At 35.9% G+C, this 25,202-nt stretch overlaps 1 pseudogene; it reads left to right on the top strand.

Moving 5' to 3' along the window:
* The first annotated feature begins 764 nt into the window (after positions 1-764).
* LOC113062880 (synaptosomal-associated protein 25-A-like) lies at positions 765-23,949 on the top strand (annotated as a pseudogene).
* The last annotated feature ends 1,253 nt before the right edge of the window (positions 23,950-25,202 follow it).

The following is a 25,202-nucleotide window of genomic DNA, read 5'->3' as shown; positions in this document are numbered from 1 at the left end:
ATCCTCAGACCAAATTAGATTGGACGAGTTTTGTTATTCTTGTCAACTCAACATTCCCATGCTACTGCCGAAAAATGTTTCAAGACAGGTGCTAAATTTTATTTGGGCCTCTCCTTCCCAACAGAATTCTATTAAACGTCGCTGACGTCGAAGTGGACGCCATCTTTGTCGAGGGCAGAGCAGCGCTCCATTGAAGAAGAACACGCGCATTGCCGTTGCAGCAACTCAGTTCCTAACAGAAGAGGGTTGATGGTAGTTCGCTGTTGAAATTCGCCGACTGATATTTCATTACTGACTGTCGTCTACTGTCTACAGGATCAGGTAAGCTTTATTTAAAGAAGGAGATGAGGAAAAGGATTTGATGCGATTGATTTTTCGTCTTTCTTTTAAATTTGTCTGGCCAAAAAGTGGTTGACTTGAAGTCGCAGCGCAGGCAATAGCACCAGTGTATGTTTTTTTTTTTTTTTATCCGTAACCTTTTATTTACACACACACACACACAAATTCAGAAGGTATAATATATGCTCACTGTATATCCCAATGTTAATTCATAAGCAATTGTTTTACTTTCATTTTTGCTTTTCCCAACAGACAAAAAGAGATCTGTGATCCTCAGACCAAATTAGATTGGACGAGTTTTGTTATTCTTGTCAACTCAACATTCCCATGCTACTGCCGAAAAATGTTTCAAGACAGGTGCTAAATTTTATTTGGGCCTCTCCTTCCCAACAGAATTCTATTAAACGTCGCTGACGTCGAAGTGGACGCCATCTTTGTCGAGGGCAGAGCAGCGCTCCATTGAAGAAGAACACGCGCATTGCCGTTGCAGCAACTCAGTTCCTAACAGAAGAGGGTTGATGGTAGTTCGCTGTTGAAATTCGCCGACTGATATTTCATTACTGACTGTCGTCTACTGTCTACAGGATCAGGTAAGCTTTATTTAAAGAAGGAGATGAGGAAAAGGATTTGATGCGATTGATTTTTCGTCTTTCTTTTAAATTTGTCTGGCCAAAAAGTGGTTGACTTGAAGTCGCAGCGCAGGCAATAGCACCAGTGTATGTTTTTTTTTTTTTTTTTTCCGTAACCTTTTATTTAGCGTTTCCGTTTGAATTTAGGATTGATCCAATGTTTGTAGAATGTCAGATTGTTGGGACAATTTTGTGTGATTAATACGCATTTGAATCGTGTGTTGGATGCGGCACGATGTGGGCGGTTTCTGCGTTTCAGCACCCTGGACAGAGACTGCGTTTGCTCCACTGCGTTTCTGTCCTGAATTCACATCCAGTCCCTGCAGCTGAATTACCATTATACGTCTGGCAAAGTTTTGCACAGAGGCACCATCCAAATAATGATTGATTTTACCATATGTTTAAGAGACGCAGATAGGTTTTTATAAAAGACTCTGTTGACGTTACAGCATCAGGCCATTGATCACTGAAATGACAGTCAATCTAACGCCTCGATGTTTTATTTTTTCAGCAGCATTTAATAACCAGATCGGCTCTTGCTGCTTTGTCTGCAAAATTCATTTTTCGTCGCTGAATATATATATAGTTTTGATGGCATCGGGTGAGGATTTAACGAAAGTGATTGGCGATTGACAGTGGAGGAGGTCAATATGGCAAACTGCGACAGAGTGGTCGAGAATTAATGTACGTGTTGCAGAGAAACAGTGTGGGGAGAGTCAGAAGGGATGATACAGTGGTCAAACTTCTTTAATGAAACCGATCTATTCAGTGTCTACAGATGTTTATTCAGACCAAATCACCTCAACCTTGCCGTATGTGTGTGATGCAGCGGTAATTATCAGTGCGTGTCTTCCTGGTGCTAGACGATGGGCGGGGGCTTGATCAAAGACGAGTGGGGCGGATGCTGGGATACCCTCACTGACAATGATTCTTTGGGCTCACGTATAGCTAGGAATGGAAGTCATAAAATAATTGCAAGGTTCCTTGAACGATTCTTTTAATACTTTTGAGGAAGATATATATATAAAATAAATAAAAATAAAACACGTGTGTTGACGTCTGTTGCCAAATAATATGATCATTTCAGACTTTTACAGACTTTTTGGGGGCGGCGTAATGCAATTACAATAAGTAGCCTTAACTATTCAAACAACAACAAAAAATATTGTAACATATTACCTTCATTCATTCACGCATATATATATATATATATATATATATATAATATATATATATATATATATATATATATATATATCCCTGATTGCAACTGAACTCATAATGTAAAGCTACACGTTGTCGTATAAACAACCTGTCAGTAACTACACTAAAGTCTCAAGAGACTTAACTCCTAACACAGAAACATTTCTTTTGATTAATTGCAATGTCATACATAACGAAAGTTATAACATACTGTTGAGAAATATGTCAGACTGATTTATGAGTCACAAAAGAACTCATAAGCGTCAGACGTGTCGCGTGTTATTGTGTTGATTCAACACAGTGCATTGTGTCATGGGCATGTAAGGATACTGCAAAAAGAGCTAATTTTTTCTGTCACGTGCTTTCATTTTGCACCTGCAAATGCTCTTACGCCACGGTGTTGTTTCTCCTCACGACTATTTTGGTCATCCTTCTTTTAGTAAATGCGCATGCTGTTACTGACGCATCTACGAGCATCATAAAATGATACTTTACTACAATGAGCGGAGCATTGGGTTTCGCTCGTTCCGGACTAAATTTATCTTGCGGCGGTTGTGAGAGACAGGTTGGCACGCTTCTGTTGTTGTTGATTCTGATGGTTTAATGCGGCTTATCATGACTTGACTGCAGAGCGCAGCCAGGGCTGCAGGGATGTTCCCCGAATAAGTGGTGACTCACGCGATACCAGACAGCGATTCATGATTCTTGAATCTTGATTAATCGACGAAAAAAAAGCAAATGCAAATTATAGGTTGAAGTTTACAACCTATAATTGTCTGAATTGCACATGTTTTCAGATTCATGTTTTAATAAATGGCTGAGCTCAGTCAGAAGTGATTCACTTAAATCCTCCAAACCAATTAATATGACATCTGGCAATTGTTTCATCAAATCTTGACAACAAGACAGCAAAGTGCTTTATTATGGTCGCTCCAATGTCTTAATTTATCACTCTATCAAGGAAATGTTGTGAAAGAAAAAAAGAAAAACAAAACAAAGCTTCACCAGTAGCCTATTATGGAAATTGCCAATGTTATTGTCAATAACATGTATAACTATCACCCTACAGTCCTTGATTTCATATTCCTAATTACATATCACCCTTTAACACAAATTGTTTTAGATTAAAGCAACAGCTGGGTAAAAAATTAGAACTGATTTGCAATTCCCCAAATTAAAAAGAGCAGCTGGTCTTGGGGGGCCACTGAACAGAATCTAGCAAACAATAACATGGGCTGAAGTACAAAATGACTACCAGATATCTCTGCGACAGTCCCGCACAAGTGCACTTGGTTGAACAATCACAGAATGAAAATAGGGACAAATGCGTCAAGAGTGCATAAAAGACCAAAGAAAGCTATGGATGAAAAGAAGAGCAATGGGAAAGGGGGTGGGGGGGGGGTTAATATAGAGAAGAAAAGTAGGCAGATAAGGGACATCAGAAGAGGATGAGAGGAGAAAAGACAAGATACCCCGATGTATGATGCATAATGACTGCAGAAAGAAGCCCCTCATGGCAAACATCTCAGCCTGTAAACTCTGCCCACACATGTGGGTTTCCCCTCCACCATCTGCAAATATCAATAATGCTGGAGGTTTCTGAGGGCGGAAAGAGAAGCATCATAAATCAGCATAAGGACTGACGCTGTCCTCTCTCTGTGAACACAATTTTCAAGAGGTCACAGTGGTTAAAAAGTGCAGTCTTAAACTTACTGAATAAAAGTGCGATTGAGCAAACGATTAAGAGCTATCTGATGTAACTTACTGTACTTTAAACTTGCCACATAATACTGAAAGAATCTAGCAATGCAGTGTGTACTGCATTTGACATCTTGTGTATGAACATGCTCATATAAGCCTTTATATTTGTGGTTGTTATGATGTGGAAATAGTATGCCATCATGGGTCATGCAATCGTTTCAAATATGTCTGGATTAAAACAATAATACGTTTTGCATGATCAAAATGACTTTTCTTACCTGTGCCATTTGTCTTTGGTAGGCATCTTAATGTTTGTGCCTTATCAGATGGACTTGGGAAATTTCATTTTATGCATTTGGCTGCTTTTGCAAGCTGTTAGTGTGAGCAATTTGGACAAATGTTATGGCATCTGTTCTGTTCATCATAGCTGCGGTCTGAAGCCATTTTAGAACTAGCTCTTTTGGAGTAATGTGAGTCTAGGTAATGAGTTTTCTACAGTGTGACGCATATATAAGATATATAGAGTATATAAAGGCACAGACAGATGAGATCATGCAGGTGATTCATTCTTTCTCAGTTTACATGCAAAGATTATAGGTAGTTTGATTCCATTCAAGTGGAATCACATTTCAGTATTAAGTAGCATGCTATAGTAAACACTGCTTGAAAATTCAGTATTAGGATGATTTCAGGATTATTTGACTGTTGACCCATGCTTGAGATGCCAAACAGTAATTTGATAATACACACTGGCTCATTTAAGTATGATGGAGAAAGACAAACTTGTTATAGTTAAAGTATTAACGCTTGTATTTTCTCTCTTTGCTTGTCCATCACTGATCATCATTCAGAAAAAAGCCCTTTTTATTGTCTACTGTTTATATGAATCTAGCTGAGCTAAATGTAATGAAGCACTCTGTATAAGATATTTTGTGGCATTCGCGATTATACATATTCCAAAAGAATGCAAAATTAGACTATCCTGCAGTAAATATCAATTTATAATTATTATTTTTTAAGTGTATTATTACTATTTGTTATTTTATTTTAGCACTTTTCATTATGCTCCAATTTAGGTACTTCTCAGTATGCTATTCATTATGTTCCAAAGAAGATTTAAAATTAACAGTGCCCTGCAAAACCAGCATTATAAAATACTTACAAATCCTTAAACCATGATACATTCACTTACATTTACATTTATTCATTTAGCAGACGCTTTTATCCAAAGCGACTTACAGATGAGAACAGTGGAAGCAATCAAAAACAACAAAAAGAGCAATGATATATAAGTGCTATAACAAGTCTCAGTTAGGTTAACACAGTACACGTAGCATTGGATTTTAAATAATATAATTACTTGAGATGCAAACGTGCATGGCATATTAAGACTTGTCAAATATATCACAGTTAAATTTTGTTCCCCGTTGGAATTTTATGAATTTACTTTGAGGATATGTATTACAAAATTTATGCTTAAAGAAGAAACATAATTTACTAATGAGGTTACAAAAATAATTAGATTAGTGTAAATGTGTGAATATGATCGTTATCTTACATTTATGTTCAAGGATGTGGAGATCTATAAAATAAATAGATTGAATCATAATCAATCTGATACTGGTGCTTTCAGAAGAAATCTGAAAACGCATAATTGAATTTAATTGTTTATTTAATACAGTTTTATTTACTTTAGCTAAATGCACCTCTAGGAAATAAGAAAATAAATCTGTTAGCCATGTTTCTGTTGAGCAAATGCTTTTGGCTGCTTCCTGGATCCTGGGCTTCCTAATTGCTTTTTAATGTCTATTGTTTATTTCTCCCCAAATATTTAACTCCTGCTGATGCTATCATTCAGGTGTAATTTTTTAGTACTTTCTTCATACCTCCCCGATTATACATATTCCTTATACATATTCCAAAAGAATGCAAAATTAGACTATCCTGCAGTAAATATCAATTTTATAATTATTATTTTTAAGTGTATTATTACTATTTGTTATTTTATTTTAGCACTTTTCATTATGCTCCAATTTTAGGTACTTCTCAGTATGCTATCATTATGTTCCAAAGAAAGATTTAAAATTAACAGTGCCCTGCAAAACCAGCATTATAAAATACTTACAAATCCTTAAACCATGATACATTCACTTACATTTACATTTATTCATTTAGCAGACGCTTTTATCCAAAGCGACTTACAGATGAGAACAGTGGAAGCAATCAAAAACAACAAAAAGAGCAATGATATATAAGTGCTATAACAAGTCTCAGTTAGTTAACACAGTACACGTAGCATTGGATTTTAAATAATATAATTACTGAGATGCAAACGTGCATGGCATATTAAGACTTGTCAAATATATCACAGTTAAATTTTGTTCCCCGTTGGAATTTATGAATTTACTTTGAGGATATGTATTACAAAATTATGCTTAAATGAAAAACATAATTTACTAATGAGGTTAACAAAAATAAATTAGATTGTGTAAATGTGTGATATGATCGTTATCTTAACATTTATGTTCAAGGATGTGGAGATCTATAAAATAAATAGATTGAATCATAATCAATCTGATACTGGTGCTTTCAGAAAGAAATCTGAAAAACGCATAATTGAATTAATTGTTTATTTAATACAGTTTTATTACTTTAGCTAAATGCACCTCTAGGAAATAAGAAATAAATCTGTTAGCCATGTTTTGTTGAGCAAATGCTTTTGGCTGCTTCCTGGATCCTGGGCTTCCTAATTGCTTTTTAATGTCTATTGTTTATTTCTCCCCAAATATTTAACTCCTGCTGATGCTATCATTCAGGTGTAATTTTTTAGTACTTTCTTCATACCTCCCAGCCCTCCTGTCTGGTCAAAACAACAAATCTCACAACCACCCAGTAATGAGATTTTCATATAAATTACTTTTGTTGGCACCCAATTCGTCTTGATGCAATTGTCTGCTGTGTCTATTGTTGAAGGGGCATATTATGTAAATGCAATAAAAGAATTTTAGGACGTCCCATCAAAAGAAACGATATTGTAATGAAATGGCAGTGGCAGTTAAAAACAGATCTTCTGCAGGTGGGATGACGTTTAAATGTTGTTTTTAGTGGACATTTTTCTATAGAAAATAAAAAACAATAGCTGCACCCACTTTCACGGCACCTTATTCCTCTGCCGCTCTCTGATCATTATTTCTATGAAGTCACAATAAAAATGGGAAGGTCACACTCAAACAGACTGCATAGCCAGCCCTCCAATCCTTGCCCTGTCAAACTCATCACTTCATCACATCGCCAAGAACCTTGGAGCCAGATGGGAAGGCAAAAGGGAACAGGGTGTCGGGTGGGGAACAGTGTCTGCTTTAATGGCCGTGTTGTTCATAAATCCATCCTGGGGCTTCCCCATGAGAGGGAATGTGACTCTGAGGTTTACAGGCAGCGAGGAGAGAGGGCTCTCTGCAGTAGGACCTGATGCCGTTGTTGCAGAGCTGAACACAAATGGTCTTGTGAAATGGACTCTGTCAAATCAATTCCACTGGCTGTTAGATCCCAACTAAATCACAAGACCCTTCAACCCAGTGTAAAAGGGGGATATAGATGAGGTTCTAAGGCTGCTGCAGTCATTGTAGTTTATGGAGCAGCAACATGAGTGCGTAGTGCAGAATCTACTAGAAAGAATACTCAGTATGCTGCCACATGCACAATATAATGAATCATTTAGATCAGTACTAATGACCGTCACAGATCTCAAGCCTAATGATTTTCTGTTAGAGCGTACATGGTCTCTTCTTGTAGATTTTCTTTTTAGTTTTAATAATGCTTTTGTGGCATTTTTATTATAAATATATGTATTTTTTTAAATTTACCTTTAGTTGCTCCTGCTGTAAATATATATATTATTATTATTATTGTTATGTGTTGGGTTCATTTTTGTAGCACTTTCTATGCTTATTGTTCCCAAAGTAGACTTAAATGAACAGTAAATATCAATTTTGAAATATCAGTAAATATTTATTTTTACTGAATATTCAATGCAGTAAATAGCCATTTAATTTATTATTATTATTTTTTTTTAATTGCACAATATATGTACTGTTCCAAAGCAGAATCTTGATATCTTTTTATATCTTAAAATATCTTACATTTATTTCATTTTAAGGATTATACAAAATAATAAATATTTTTCAGTGTAGATAAGAAGGAAACCATGGGGAAGACTAACTCCTTGTATTATACTTTTCTATTTCTATATATTATACACATGATTTGTACAAGGAGTGTGAACAGTAAGAGATTATGAGACGTGTTAACAGCTCTGGGATCACTCCACACAATCCTCCACTCAGGAGGAGGAAGGGGACTGATGTTATTAATCACTTGTCATGAGAGGAGGGGGTGGTGGCGCTCAGGCCTGTTCTCATCTGGTTGTATTGCCTTGTGAATAGTAAGCCATTGCTATAGTTTACAGGTGTTCGACTTCATCTGTTACTTCATGGTTTTCAATCAAGGACAAAGCATGGCTGGAGACAAATAGAAGCATTAATGAATTTAGGGACCTCCCCAAATAATGCATCACCTGCTGCAGTTTACATTTGTTCATTTATTGTAAACTGTAAAAAAAAAAAACAAAAAAAAAAACATATATATATATATATATATATATATATATATATATATATATATATATATATATATATATATATATATATATATATATATATATATATAACCATATCCCATATTGTGGGATATGGTTTGATGGTAATGTCAAGCTTGATATCTCGCTCTACAAGAGTCAATCTGTTGCAGCACACATAACACTGTAGAGGGGAAATACCATAACCCGATTTCAAAGGTAATCTCGTAAAACACATCTGTTTCGCCTGACTCAGAGATTTAGAGGTCAGGCATGATAAGTTCATTCCATTTCAGGGGATATAAGGTAGGTGAAGTTAGTGTTTAGCGAAGCATATTAGAAAAAAAAGCGAGAGCAACAACTGAGAGTGGTTAGTGATGTAGTATTTAAGCTTGAAGTTTTGGAGGACGACAGTTTTTGTGTGCTGCAGTAAAGGGAGAGGCTGCATGTTTGAAGAGAGGAAACAAAATGGCAGCCAGCTCAGAGACGGAGGATGAGTGAACACACACACACACACATACGCGCGCAAATACGCACACACACAGCTATTCTAAAAAGAACATGTGTTTGAACCATAGGGCTTCTCATTGTCTCGGTAAACAAACATACAGCTACATACAATTTCCAGTATAACACAATAACCTAATGTTCAAGTAATAGCTTTAGTAGCTTATGTTTACTGCTTTTATTCAGTATTGTAAAACTTTTGTTCCAGAAGTCTTTAACAGGAGGAAATTAATTGAGTCCAATTACTGTTTGATCTTACATTTTCTGCTACATCTTTATTGTCTCTCCCAATGATTATTTTAATGGCTAGACATCATAAAGTATATAAATACATTAATATTTTACCCCACTTTATTCACATCTTTTTTTTATAGTTTACCAGTATTCATTTTCTTGTTAACCCCTTGTTGATTTTAGTTAATATACATGTTTCATATTGTTCTCACCTGCCATAATTTAACAAGCAGAAATAATCATCAAATAAGCAGAAATGAGAGCATTTTTAGATTTGCATTGTTTTTCTTCTTTATTTAATGACTGTTAGTGCACTGGAAAAAAATGACAGAAATAGTTACCGCTACCTAATGCATTATTAATAATCCTGGCATATAAGCAACAGCTACAAATCATTTAAACCTGAAAGCAGAAGAGAAGTGCAAAATATAAGCTGATAATACAAATAATAATAAACCCTAACCTTTTGACCTTTCTGTTTAGAGAGCATCTGCTAACAATTCAATAATTGAGGGCTCCATCCGTTCACTTCTCTTAAGTTCTCCGACCTACACTGATGTTAGCTTTTTATACATTCATATTCATAATGTAACAAGTAACATTATGTTTGCTCAGTTAAAAAAATAAGAAGACGAAAGATATGGAGGAGGACGTAAATTAAAAGATTGTTTCCAGCAGTAAGGAACAGCTTGGAAGTAACCAAAGAAAGTACGTAAATTAGCAGAAAACATGAGGTTTCATTGATCTAGTTAAGACAGTTTTCCAACATTGTTTTGCTTTTCCACATGAAAAAAAGAGACAGCAAGGCACCGATTTGTACTGGCCCATTATTTCTTCTCTGGCCAGTCTCTCAAACTGTGCTCAGCTTTAGGTTATTTCAAGAATACTGCCACAAAGAATTCATTATGACATTCACTGACCTGACATTTTTTTGCACTCATCAGAATCTGAATAAGATCATTCATCAGAGGTTGAGCGAGGACATGCGAAAGAGATTTTTATATTAGCGTGTTTCACTGGCACCAGCTAGAGCACCACGGCATGCAGTAACAAACCGCAAATTCATCACAAACATGTTTCTATAACCCTGAGAGAGCCTGCACGAGTACACAGCCTGGATGATGGGTCAATCAGTTTTAGATTGGTGCTCCCTGATCTTTATTCAAAGCAGAAGATGACATTCATTTCACTGGTGGAGATGGAAGTGTAATATTGCAGCCTTTAGAGTCTCTGGAGTATTTCACTGTAAAAGGTCAGGCAGGCGTGTTCAGTTTAATTGCTTGAGTACAATTATGCAATTACAGTACAAGTATCGCTCTTTAATACCTGCTTGGAATTCATTGGATAATTCACCAATAGTGTTGATAGTTGAGTTGGAAATTTGGTCAAAAAATATTAAACATGATAAATTAAGATATACAGTCAAACCAAAAATTAGTCAGACAGCAGATATACATTTTTCTATTTTTTATAAACTATAATTAATTTATGTAAGTGAGAATAGCAAAATAAAGTAAATTGTGACAGATTATACCCAAAAATTCTTCATACAGTGGACTACCAGTAAAATGGATCAAACCTGGCCATATTTTGCTTGAGTGTTATCTTACATGATCAAAATGAATATGCAAATGAATGTTTTTTTTCTGAAACAGAATTTAGTGATGTTTCTGCTTAAAACATGAGTTAAGAACAAATTTTAAGACAAAATGTATTTATTTATTACAGACAATGTCTGGTCTTGTGTATGAGCAGGAGGGTTTTGTAAAATCTTTTTTAACTTTTAACTTTGAATAAGGATGGCATAATTGCTCACATGCTTGTGCAGTTTAACACACATTCCCAATTACTCAGTAAGCTGTTCTCTCTAGACCCCTTGGGATATCTTACTAGCTGTCAGGCCAGTCTTTTCAGGAATATATCTGTCAAGCTCACAGTTTCCATGACAGTGCAGGGACAAATTTCTCCTGGTACACCCAGTACCTCAGGGAAGAATTTAATCAGCTAAACACAGCAGCCACCAACTCTGGCACTATTAGAAAGAGCATACGAGAATAGGCTATGGGCTCCTTAAAAGCAGACAATGTCCTACTGTCCATTTCATGACATTAGCCTGTGTGAAGTGACTTTATTAACTGTATAACTTCTAATGAATTTAACATCTGTGGCAGTTTCTCTGAGGAAGACAGAGTATTGGTTTTGTGTGGATATATTGTTTTTGTTAATTCTTAAAACTGGAGGACACATTTCACTATGGAAGTGAGCTCCATGGTTAATGTTTTCCTTTTTTGTGTCTATGTCCAATTCTTTCAGCTTCCCCCAGACTTCCAATAAGACCCACTCTTCCCAGTTGGAGACCAGCTCCACCCAACACACCCAACAGCCATGGCAGACGATGCGGATATGCGCAATGAGCTCTCAGACATGCAGCAACGTGCAGACCAGCTGGGCGATGAGGTGAGGTCATTCACTTCCTCTCTTTATGCTACACTGCCATGAACAACAACCTTCAAACTTGAACTGATTGTAAAAAAAAGACTCAAAAGAAATGCAGTGCCAACTAAGGAACCAAAATGGAGCTTTGTGCAGCACTGATGTGTTTCTGACCACCAAACCAAGTGATAATGAGGAATATATGTACGTATTTTACAGTAATGTAAATTTCAAAGATGTTTAAAGATGCATTCAACAAGAAAGAAATGCACAGTATTTTTGAAAAAAAGTTTGAAGATCATGTACACTAACATGAGATGAAGACTCATTAAAAGAGCAGTCACAACAGCAGCCTAATAAAAACTGATTTATTTCACATGGAGCAGGTCCAAAAGTTTCACACAGAAGTAACACAGGAGATCGCTAGTAAACTTAGCACAACACCTAACATAAAGCAATAACCGGCAAGGCACAGAGGGAAACTGAGGGCTTAAATACAAAGGGAACATAATCAAATAGATCTGAAACATGTGTGTGGCTATTAGTAACTATAGGTAAAAACTAACAATAGGGAATAGAAAACTAAATCAAACAGAATGTGACATCTCTCCTCATGTTGACAGCTGAATGCTACTTTTATTTCTGTAACTTCCTGTTATTGGACATTTTTATTGAGTTATTAATAATTGTATGAATACCATGAAAAAATTATTAGATATTTTATTATTTGTCATTATTATTCATAATAGTCATAAACAAGAATGTAAAAAAATAAATATTTTATTATTTTATTTGCTCAGACATATGTTTAGTTGAGGCAGATATTAAATTGAATTTGTTATTATCCAGGTCGCTAACAAAAGTTAATTATTTCAATTATTTTATGCTCTGTTGATTGAAGATTGGATAAACTGGTGTAATTTATGCTACAGATTTATTTATTTGTACACAGCCTGTTCTGTGGGCTGTAACTGCGAGAGTCCATAATGGAATGTGTGTGTGTGTGTGTGTGTGTGTGTGTAGCGAGGCTTCACCTGTACTCTGCATTACATAACGCTGCAGCATTTGCTCTGTGTGTGTGTGTGTGTGTGTGTGTGTTTAAGAGCTGGGGGTGCTGCCTGTGTGTTTGCAGTCTGATGGAGCTCCTCACTGCCACCCCACGCAATGATTCTCACAGCTGAGCAGAATATTAAAACACAAACAGGACACCCAACACTGCAAAAATGTCCTCCGGCCTTCTGATCCACAGAGATATGAATTCATAATATCCAGACACTCAGTCCATGGTATTTGTATGAAAAATGCTGTAGATTTACTTATCTAAATGGCATACTGTTGAAATATGTTTGGTGTTTATAATGTTTAGTTGAAGGAAATTATTCAACTCCAAATGTTTTTGAGGAGCATTTATTTTGACATTTGACATCAGTGAGGCACAGAAAGAGAAGGTGGTCATAATGGTGGATGGCCTGGGATCTAAAGTTTGAATGGAGAAGTGAATAATTATCTCATTCAGACGGATAAAATTTTTTTTTTTAATTGTGCATTTGAAAGTTCAGTAATTGAGCAATGCATTTTTTTGTAGAGGGTTAAATGTTTTGGTTTGTTAGTGCTGTAAAGAACATCCATTGATTATTTATCTGTTATAGTGTGTGTTAAAACTCCTCCTACACACTTCAGCTTGTGGAGGTATTTATCTCTGTCAGTTCCTAATGAATTCTGGTTTTAACATCTTTCCTCCCCCCCACAGTCACTGGAGAGCACCCGGCGTATGCTGCAGCTCGTGGAAGAGGTAAAGAGACATTTTATCATAGTTTTATTAAAATTATTTCTCACTGTATGCAAATGTTCTTTCTGTCTGATCACAAATGTTTAATATATGATTATAAATAAACACTTTTATTTAGCAAGGATGCAATAAATTGATCAAATTTGACAGTAAAGACTACGTGACACTGAAGACTGGAATAATGGCTGCTAAAAATTCAGCTTGGCCATCACAAGAATAAATTATATTATAAAATATATTAAAATAGAAACCATTATTTTACCATTATAATAATTGACAGTATTACAGTTTTTATCAGACAAATGCAGCATAAAAGTAAAAAAGTACATATGCACACACACACACACACACACACACACATACATATATATCTTTGGTCAAACTGGAAAAAAATGAAATAAATAATAGATCAGTCAACAGATCAATGCATGGATGTCAAGGGGTCCTTTTTTGTAAATTATTATTATTATTTCTTTTTTGCAAATATCTTAGATCAGCGTATGTTGGTCTTGAGAGCTTTAGTCTGCAGATAGAGCTGGGAACAAGCTGGACTTGGCTAATCTAGGCTCGATGGGTTGAGGGTGTTAAAGAGAGAAAGAGACGAGATGTGAGCATATCTGAGGGGAAGAACTGTGATAAAGTCTCTGCAGCATTTCTCAAGGTCATATAATCACAGCCCATATCTCTGCAAAGACCTCCTCCCCATGTCCATTACTGATAAGTCGACTCTGAGTTGACAAATAGAAAAGTTGCCTGAAGACTCTGAATCTGACAGACTGTTAGACAGAACAAATATTGTGAGGGAGTGTGCACATAGATCAAGATTAGTTTGTCACCGCTGTCACAGTCGATCTAATTATGTTAGCCCATACCAGCCTTTTCATGTTTTAGTTAGACTAACTTATAGACGATCAGCAGTATTCCTGAATTACGCCTAAACTGAGGTAAATCACAGTCATTATTTATACCAGTAGAAGCATTGAGTTTGTTCCAGGCATTTACTGCTGCGTGGAAATTCAGCGGTTTATGGCACAAACAAATTAATCCCCAAGGATCCATTTAGGGCACATTTTGATCCCATCCAATATGAGGGGGGTGCTAGCTCATGTCCTGCTGATTTATGCACTACTGAGCCTTACGATTATCCCATATCGATATCCCTTTCCCCTCAAAGCGCTGAAGCTGCACTTTCTGAAATATGTCACAGCTGCCTGTTATTTTCCGAACTCAAGGAAAAACAGAACAGCAAATTTAACTTGCTGATCATTAGGTTCACGGAAAAGTCACATTTTGTAAATGGGGGATGAGATCTAGGATAGTAGTAGTAGTAGTAGTACTGGTCACACGTACCAGTGAAATTAGCCATCAACCTGTCCATACAATATGACAAGGGGGTAGACAGGACAGGAAGACAGGGAATTCCTAGATGACAGTGACCAAATTAAAAATGGACATTGGTTGCGTTTCTCATTGAAGACTAGAACAGTGGGAGCTGATTTATAACGCAGACCTTTTCAGGGTGCTATAAACATGTCATGGATGACATCTATTGCAAAATATGAATTGGAATCTCTGAGGACATCTGTACTGGCACATCAAATAGTGTATAAAATCTGTCCTCAGTATAAGATGAATGAAATTGCGTTGCTTTTTCTGTGCAACACCTTCAATGAGATCACATTGTATTTGTTGCATTGCCTAAAGCCACCTTTCCACTGTCTCTGAAAAAATGACAAGTGATAGACCGGAAGTCACTAATTTCCAATGGAGAGTAGTGCGGGAACTGCGTTCCAATCATACGTGCATGTGGAAAATTCACATCCGATTTGAGCTTCGGATGCATTAATATATTTGAACTTCTGCGGCTAAACCGTATGCAACCATCCGACTGGATGTGATATATTCTAAACAAAACTATGAGCGCGAGGTCAGAATTATTGATATTTTTTTACACTTTAACGTTATTCTTTAAACACTATTTCTGTAAAATGGCGCTTTAGAATAATTATAGAATAATGGCAGAAATAATTATTTTATAATTATTAAATCATTATGTACATTGATTGGCTCCATAAAACTATAAAGAACATCCATTGATTATTTATCTATTATAGTGTGTGTTAAAAAAAACTATAATTATATTCCAGCATTAATTATATTTAATCAAATGTTGAGAAATGTTCAAACATTTGTTCAGCCTAAACTGACAAAGTCTCTCTGAATGCCTCTGGAATGAGCCTTGTATTGTGTGTGCCGAATCTCACCTCTTTTTCTTTGTCCTTCTTTACTCTCCACTTTGTTTTCCATCTGTTTCACCCTCTTTTCCACGCGTCTTCTCCATGGCTCTCGATGCATAGAGTAAAGATGCTGGTATCAGGACTTTGGTTATGCTGGATGAGCAGGGAGGTAAGTGTGGATGTATTTTAGATGACAATTTCCATTCATTCTTTGCACATTAAATTGCATAATATTGTATACGCTTAGCTTTTCATAGATAATTAAGATGTGTTTAAATAAATGTGTATTTTGAAACTTGATTTGTCATCATAATAAGCAACTATAAATTGATTTTTAGTTTTATCTCTGGTTTTCTTTATCTCTGCTTTCAGTTGATTCCACTGATTAATGCCTAAAGCAATTAAAGTCATTTTATGCAATGTCATTTTGATTTCCTCTGCCGTTTCTGAATTAACTCTAAATCCTTCACCTTTTTGCTAACACGTTTCCTCTTTCATTTAATATTTTTTACTATACTGTACTACCAAAGAAACAGGACTGGCCACTGCAACTGTCCAAATAATATTTGCATTTAAAACAAATTTACTGTTCAGTTTAAAATATAGTTGCCTTCACATTAGTTTTTTTAGGCCAGCAACTTGTAAAGGAACGATCGATTTAGCTGGTAATGGCAAATGACACTCTTTCCCATAAACTGCACTAATACTCTTTTGTATAATCCCTGGCACAATTCTAATACAGTACCTACTTTAACAGTCTCATTTCAAATTGACGAGGCTCTACACAGCTTGCCCCCACGTTACCTTGTTTGGCTTAGTTTTATTTATTTTTTTAAATGACATTATTGGGCTTGCGTCATGCAATAGCTTCTTAGAAGCCCTCTGATTGGCTCCTGCATGTGAGCCAGTAATTAGTCTTTTCATAAAGGGAATAAAATCACAATCCTTCATCCCCTCAATTAAACCAAACTCTCAGCCCAGAGGTGACACTAAGCTTGGTTGTTATCAAGGAATGAGGTATGTCAAAAGTTCAATTTCTTGTTTTAAACGAGAATTTATAGAATTTTGACACAAGGAAATGAAACGTCTTTAGGTTAATATGCTTTGCCTAAATGAAAGTGCCTTTAAAAGCCAGGGATTAAACAAAATTAACTGATGTGGTTGGCTTGTTTCCTCCTGAACCATTCCCAGTTTGCCTCTCTCTTCCCTGTGACCGATACCTTCACTAAACCTCTTAACAACATCAAACACACCCTGTCTGCACGACAAACACGCCAGACTGCATCACCACAGGTCACCAGCGCCTCAGTCATATCATCCCCTAACCAAACAGAGACAAACAAACCATAAGCTGCACCCTCCTCCACTCAACCAAAGAGAGAAGGAGGCTGTTGGCTTCCAGCAAATGAGTCACAGCATTGAGATTAGGGCACTGTTTTATTCTGTCCCAAGGTCTAATTAAAAAGACACTGTCGCTCTCGTGCAGTGGTTGCTTATGGGAGAATCTGTCTGCTATTGGTGGCCGGGATCAAATTTCAAGCTAGAACTGCCTGTGTCCACTGTGACTTCATCCACTTGAAATTTCAAGTATTACATGTGAAAGTCAACCCATCTTCAACCCATTTTACTTCCAAAATGTGATGTATTTTGAGTGACAAAGGATAGTAATGAGGAAAAATATAGGGCAAGCCTAGTTTTTATTATTTGGGAACTGGTGCAGCCTCAGCAGAAAAGGAAAGTGATTACTTTTTAAATTAAAGATTAAAAAGACATGGAAAGATGAATCGTTCACAGTGAGACCAGAAAAAGCATTAAGTAAATAGAGTCCGTTTTGATTTTATGTTCGCTATTATGCATCTGTAAATAAATAAAGGATGAAGTCTTGCTATTGTAACTCTTTCCTAACTCTGTTTTGCATATGTAGGTTCATTCTAATGCATGCATCCCCTCTAGATGCATTGAACAAATTCGCATTCCAGTTCAGCAGTGCTCATTTCTCATATATTCTTGTAAAACAAGAGCCAGAAAATTCATTCCACTGCTGTCATCCCTTTGTCCTGACCAGAACAACTCGATCGTGTTGAAGATGGCATGAACCATATCAACCAAGACATGAAGGAGGCCGAGAAAAATTTAAAAGATTTAGGGAAATGCTGTGGCCTTTTCATATGTCCGTGTAACAAGTAGGTACTGACCATGTGGCGGAAGGGTCTTACGTATGTGGTGGCGTCCGTTTTTTTTTCTCCCCCTTTTTTTGAGTTTCCTTTTGTCACAGTGACTGTCTGAAGTTTTGTCTTCTCTTCTTTGTCCTCTCTTTCCTCTTTCTTTCCTCCCTCCTTTATTTTCCTGATACCTGCTCTCGTTCTGTGGGGGATAAATTACTTGTTGTTTAATCAGAGCAACTGGAACGCATCGAGGAAGGAATGGACCAAATCAATAAGGACATGAAGGATGCAGAAAAGAAAAGAATTTGAACGATCTAGGAAAATTCTGTGGTCTTTGTTCCTGTCCATGTAACAAGTAGGTGCTGCTTGCCTGCCTGCCTGCCTGCCTGCCTAAAAATAAATCATACTGAGAGGCCTGTAGCCCTATAGTCAGGCGTGCCCAGGGTGGCTTGCCAAGTTCACTACCCATGATCCTAAGCACAGACCATGAGCATGAGGCATGGTCGCATTTGCTCACAGAAGTACAACAGCCCAACTGCCTTTGCTCTGGGTCCTTTAAGAAAGTTTGTCAATTAAATGTATGAACATAAGGCATGCTGCATAACCCAAGCCACCATTCTTTTAAAACCAATGTATTAATGAACACTTAACCAAACTACTAAAACTGCATGGATGTGCCAAAGTTGAGGTAAGTCACTAAATGTAGTCCAATACAAATTAACTGAAATAAAAGTAAATTATAACATAATTTAATTATTATATATTTATTTGATAAATTATTATTCCTATCCAGTTCATCTCTAAATTATTAAACATAGCACATAAGTGCAGCACTCGTCATTTGCAGAAAAACACGATTATAAACAAACAGTCTGACTGCGTTAGTTCTGATAAAATAAAGTCTGAGCTATGCCAATTTTATTACTAATTTTAATTAATAAATGGCGTTTTGAAGTTCATTAATGTGGTGTGACATCGCTGTGAATGCCTAAGAAAGAACAAACCGATGCTAATTATTATAGGACTAGTTATAGGATGAAATGCATAATTGAACATGAAATTATATATTAAAAGACAGTAAAACTTACTGAAATGTATCATCTGTTGTGTAAAAATAAAGCAGCACGTAAACACCATGCATGTGATGACGTTGCATTACCTCAGGAAAACCATTAAAATAATAACAAAAGTATCATGTTGCTAAAATGTTTGTTAAATATATACACTCTTAAAATGCTTTATAATTTATCTGTGTTTAATGTATAGGCTAAATTTCCTAATTGTGTCAAAACTTTTTGTAAATTGTAATAGAGGTTTTTATTCCATGACAGCCTCCATTTAAATGATTGTAACTTTAAATTGTCAACAATTTGGAATAGAAACATAATTATATTATTATAAAGCACTTCTCTTTCCTTCATAATATGTTTCTTGGTCAATCATCTCAGAATGATAGAGCAACTCTCTCACACACACAAGATCAAAATAGCCTATAACAGCATCTGCTAGGTTTTTTTTTTTTTTTTAACTTTGAATGCACATCCATCAATGCTACCTGTATGACTGCAATAGCATGTCCCTGAATGCCAAATGCATGCTCATGCATCTCTAGTTAATTGCTGTTTATTTGTTAAAGAATAATGATGCATAGTAACAATGCTGATGACAACTCCTACTGAAAGTCATTCAGATGATCTAATACTTTCAAGCCTGTCTCATTCATGTTGACAGGGATAGTTTTGGAAAAGAACAGGACATGCAGTCCAGTCTATAGCCGCAGTACAGTGGAGAAAGCCAATATGTTTGCTGGTTCCCCAAGGGGAGCAGACGAGATCTAGGTCAGACAAAGAAAGATAAAGAGCAGATATTCTTTTTCTTACTTTTCATGTTGACAGCCTGTCATAAAATCCCAGATTGATGCAGAGGCGCAAATATACCCATGCGCTTAGGGAGGTTGAATTTTGGGTCAGGCAGTGGTTCACATTAAACTTAGTTCACATATATAACAAAATTACAGTCATTTTTTTTTAATATGAATGTTAAAAAAGTAATTATTTTAAAATCAAAAGTAATTTTTAGGAGATCATTTAATAGTTGTAAGAAAAAGGAAAGTTATTTATTCTAGGTTCTAACTATCAATATTTTAGGCATTGTTTGCCAGTTTGAGTATTAACTGCGCTTTCACATTAGATAAAGCTCAACATGCTGTTTAGAGAGAGAATGGTGAGAAGGCAGCCGGGGGAATTGTAGCTTTAGTCCATCTCTATAAATAATACTGCAGTGGGAGGCTTGGCCATCTCTCTTAAGATGAATCAAGAAATATTAGAACTAAAATCTATATCAGCAACCCACTGCCAGAACAACAGATGAAAAATGATGCAAAAATCTTCAGTGTTTAGAATTTATAAATTAGCTTTATGATTTTCTTGACACAATTAGAATAATTCAAAGCTCTCATATGAATCACGTTCTTTATTATCATTTTTAAAACAACTAGATAACATTCAGAGCAGCCTTCAATGTAGAAGTGCAATAAGAGTCCAAATTAACTCAATTTTGTACAGACAACAGAAATGATTTCCATAAAATATATTGGAGATTGTGAGATGTACATTATATGTAAATAAATACTGCAGCAATGCATAGTCCAGATCCAGCTATTGCAGTTGTGTAGAAAAAGAAGTGACAGTCTATTGACAGACTATTAAATAAGATAGTTTGTTGCAGTGGCAATTGCAATATTGCTTTCAATCTTGCATTTGATTACTGTTAGTCTGTACCTCACCTCAGGCCTACGAATGATCAGAATATTCCACTGCCATGTCTACAACAATAAATAGTAATAATCTATAATAGGTTGTTGTCATATTTGATAAGAAAGCACATGTTTTGCATAATTGCTTTGTAAAAGAGGCTATAATTACCAATGATTGATAGTTTTATTCATTTGTGGCTCGGGGTTAATGATCTTATAGAAGTGCTGATCTGTCATTGCCTTTCCTATAAAACAATATTAATTTGAACTCATATATAAGCGTCAGAAACAACAAGGTGAGCTGTGGCCATTGAAAGTGCAAGATAGGATGCGGTTCTCTTCCTCCAGTTTCTTATGTAATTTTTTTTTTTTTTAGTTGAAGTTATTTACATTTGTCTCCACTAATGTGGCAGTCCTGTTACTCTGTGTTGTCTGTCACCAAGGCCTGTGCTCTTTGTTATTTGTCATAATTTGAGAAGGGTCCCATTTTTCTATGTTCGGGAATGGCTGTCCACCTTTATTTACTGTACATCCCCCATTTTCAGAAAGGTATGTGTCTCAGCATATGTATATGTATGTTATATGTCCACAAGATATAACATCACAAATTACAAAAGCCCCTTGAGAATGGACCCATCCCTGTTATGCTTGCCTGGTAATCCATGTTTGTTGTTGATCTGTGAACACTACTGCTGATATGGAAGTGTCTGTTTACCCTAGCACTCATGCTTCCCCCGACTCTGTGCAGAATGAAGAGCGGAGCCAGCAAGGCCTGGGGAAACAACCAGGATGGAGTGGTTGCAAGCCAGCCCGCCCGCGTGGTGGATGAGCGTGAACAGATGGCCATCAGCGGAGGCTTCATCCGCAGGTGAGAGGCCCCGGATTCCAGGACGCTTTGTCCAGAGGGTTAGCTGGATATGATAGAGGTCTGATTGTGCAGCTACTGTAAACAGTTAAATAAATCTGGTCGTCACAACTGTGTACACACAAATAAAAGGCTTAAGAGGTCAAATGTATAGAAAGCCCATGTGTATCCAGTCAGATTTGAAAAATGATTGGCGTTTGTGGATTTAAATCGACGTTTTGCTGTGCTTGTGGGTGCAGGGTAACAGATGACGCCAGGGAAAATGAGATGGATGAGAACTTAGAACAGGTGGGAGGCATCATTGGTAACCTGCGCCACATGGCCCTTGATATGGGCAATGAGATTGACACCCAGAACCGCCAGATCGACAGGATCATGGAGAAGGTATGGACTGGCTCCAGATTCACTTGTCGGATTTTCTACTGATAGAACACACCATCCTAAATCCTATAAAAAGTGCTGTTTTAAAAGTCAGTTCAACAAATTGAGTTGACATGAAAATTTGTTTGCAGCCCATTAGAATTCCATAACATAAGTAATTGGAAATGACTAAATTACTTTTTATTAATACTACTATTTAATTATATCATATCTTTTATATACATTTTATGTACATTTTTATATATAAACATATGTATTATTATTTTTATTAAAAAGAGCTCATGTACCAATGATAAGAATGAATGGAACGGGCAGTTTTGGTTTCATGTTGAAACAATATTTTATATATTCATATTTACTTCCATCACATAAACAATTGCCAATAACTAAACTTACAAATTACAAACATGCACCAATGTTAAGAAAGCTCATTTCATTAAATGGCTATTTTGATTTTATGATGACTTTAAAAATGAAACTATATATGTAGTTGATATACTATTATAGTTTTTGTTAATATTTGAATTTGATTTTATGTATTTTCTGCTTTCATATATGTCTAGTTACATAACTATAACCATTAATAACATACTCTATTACAACTGTATATAATAGCTTAATTTTAATGAATACATCATTGCTAATAAAGTACTATTGGAACTATTTCAGGCTGATTCCAACAAGACCAGGATTGATGAAGCCAACCAGAGGGCCACAAAGATGCTCGGCAGTGGCTAAGCCTCTGGTCTGCCTGCTTTTACCATTCGTGCAGTTTGTCAAAGGCAATGCGCTTATCATGGTATTTACCTTCTAGGTTTGCACACATGCACATATCACCCGGCCCTCATTGTAAATGTCGTCCTATGTGTCGTCTGTCAGCTTTTTCAATGATTGTCCTCGTAAAATGATTTCTTATACTCTGTATCATTCTTTCCAAAGGTTGTATATAGTGCTGAGTTGATGGCTCTTGCTCACTTGTGAAGTTTTTATTCTCTTTATTGCCTGTATACATGGATATGTATGTATATATACATATAGCCTATGACATTTTTGCTGGAGGAACTATATAGGAATGCTATACAAGCTGTCTTTCGTTTTCAGTATCAGTATCGTCTCCTTATTTTGACAATGAAGAATGGGAAAAAAATGATACAAATGCAAATGATATTAATACAACAGCACTTACAATCAATGCCATTGGTTCATATCCTTCATCACAACCATGATCAGTTACTGTTTAGACAATGTGCAACTAGATTCTGTAGCTGTAGTCGTAAAAACATTGCATTCCAAGTGATGTGAATTGTGCGTTTTGCATGCCAAATGGTAGATCTTAGCGTCTTATAAATAAAATTTGTTTTAAAAAGATGACAAAAAAAAATTTCATTGCAGTAGCAAATTGACAAAAGCATGCTCAGTATTAGGACAAAGTGGAACGTTCCATATTACTGCAAGTTTGCAATAGTGCCACCATTTCAGTCGATATATATTTACAGACTGTGACCTTTGTTGTAAAATAATGCAAAAATGACTTAAAGGAAATGTGATGGCAACGAAACAAGGCTGGTGTGGCGGTCCTGCAAAAATGACTTGTTTTCTAAAATGAATATGCAGTTTGGTGTAGAACACGATGTTCTGAAAGCTGGGGACTGGTTGTTTACTGTATCATAGGTTTTGGATGCTCTGAAAAAAATAAATAAATCATTTGCAATGTAAAGCAAAGATGCATATTTCTGAGATACCTTACTTTTATAAGAAGATGTATCCTGTTAGTTTACTTTCCCCGTGTTGTTTGTTATTGGTAAAAAACTCTAATAATCCATAACAAAAAAAAAAGTTTGTTTTGTTTGTTTTTTTGTTGCTTCTGTACTTAGAGCTATGCACACCAAATCACTAAGATGTTGAATAGTTATTATAAGAAGTCAAATAAATACCTTACCTGAATGACACATAGGTTAAACTGTGAGATTGATGTCCTCAACGCATGTCATATTAAAACTCCCTCTGTATCCTGTCAGTCTGTGAAGTGGTTGACATTTTGTAGCTAGCTGAATTGATTAAAAGTAATAAACCCCAAATAATTGTGGGTTTTCGTTATTGTCTCAAGCAAAACATTTCACTGCTGGTTATATAAGCTCTGTATAATTTTGTATGTGGCGAATAAAAATCTTGAATCTTGAAAAACCTCATTGTCACTTGACAGACCTGCTTCGTGGGAAAAGAGCAGGAGAGCTGAATGAGTCAAACCTGAATCATAATATATGTTTCGCTAAGTCTAGTACAAAGCTAGCAGACGCTTTTATCCAAAGCATACAATTAGAAGTCAGTATGTGCTCCCTGGGAATGAAACCATGTGGTGTTGACATTTCATATATTAGTCATTATGAGTATTATGTATTTCTGATGAGTCAAAAATGGCACTGAGTGATATGAGACATCATCATGGAGTATATTTAGACAGGGTCCCTTTAAAGGAATATTTCACCCAAAAATAAAAACTTGTTAAATATCTTCTCAACATGAGGCCTTCCAACACATAGATGAGTTTCTTCAAAACAGCAGATAAATGCTCAATAATTGTGCAATAAAGTGATCCACACTCATTCAGTACATTAATTAATGTTGCATGAAAAGTTGCATGTCAAATATGATGTGTTTAACTTCAAACCGTTGTTTACAGCTAAGATACAAATCCTCTATCCATAGTTTTGCTTTCTCCAATGAAATTTGTCATCTGAATCTGGAGAGAAGCATGCAAAGATCAAGTACCATTTACAATCAAAAACAGTTCTAAACCAATATGTCTGTGGATTTTGATATGAGAGGACAGCATGAAATATACTTTTTCACAAGAGGAAGCGCTATTATTGCTGTAATAAGAGATATTTAGGCTGGAAGCACCTTAATGATGGATTTGTTTCTTACAAACACACAGCTTTTCACTCCACAAGATGTTGATGGACTGGAGTCTTGTGGATTACTTGTGAATTATGGTGATGTATTATCAGCTTTTTAGACTTTCATTCTGATCCATCAGAGACTAGGTTATGTAAAGCCACATTTCTCCAAATCTGTTCTGATGAAGAAACAAACTCATTTACATCTTGGATTGAAATTAAACATGTAGAAATAAGTGGAAAGACTGAAATTGTATTTTCTTTCATTTACCACTTTGAATATCAATTTAAATAAAAAACCAATAAATAAAAGGTGATGCCATAAAGGTGATAAGCTCTTTTAACTAAAAGGCTGGACTTTCAAACCTGTCGTTAATAAGATTTTTCTCATTGCCACCTTGAACTGTCCTGTTTTGCTTAGACAAGTTTAATAA

Source organism: Carassius auratus, chromosome 45 (assembly GCF_003368295.1).
Source record: "Carassius auratus strain Wakin chromosome 45, ASM336829v1, whole genome shotgun sequence".
Taxonomy (NCBI): domain Eukaryota; kingdom Metazoa; phylum Chordata; class Actinopteri; order Cypriniformes; family Cyprinidae; genus Carassius; species Carassius auratus.
Note: the sequence above shows the minus strand (reverse complement) of the source record. Positions and strands in the feature narration are given on the sequence as shown.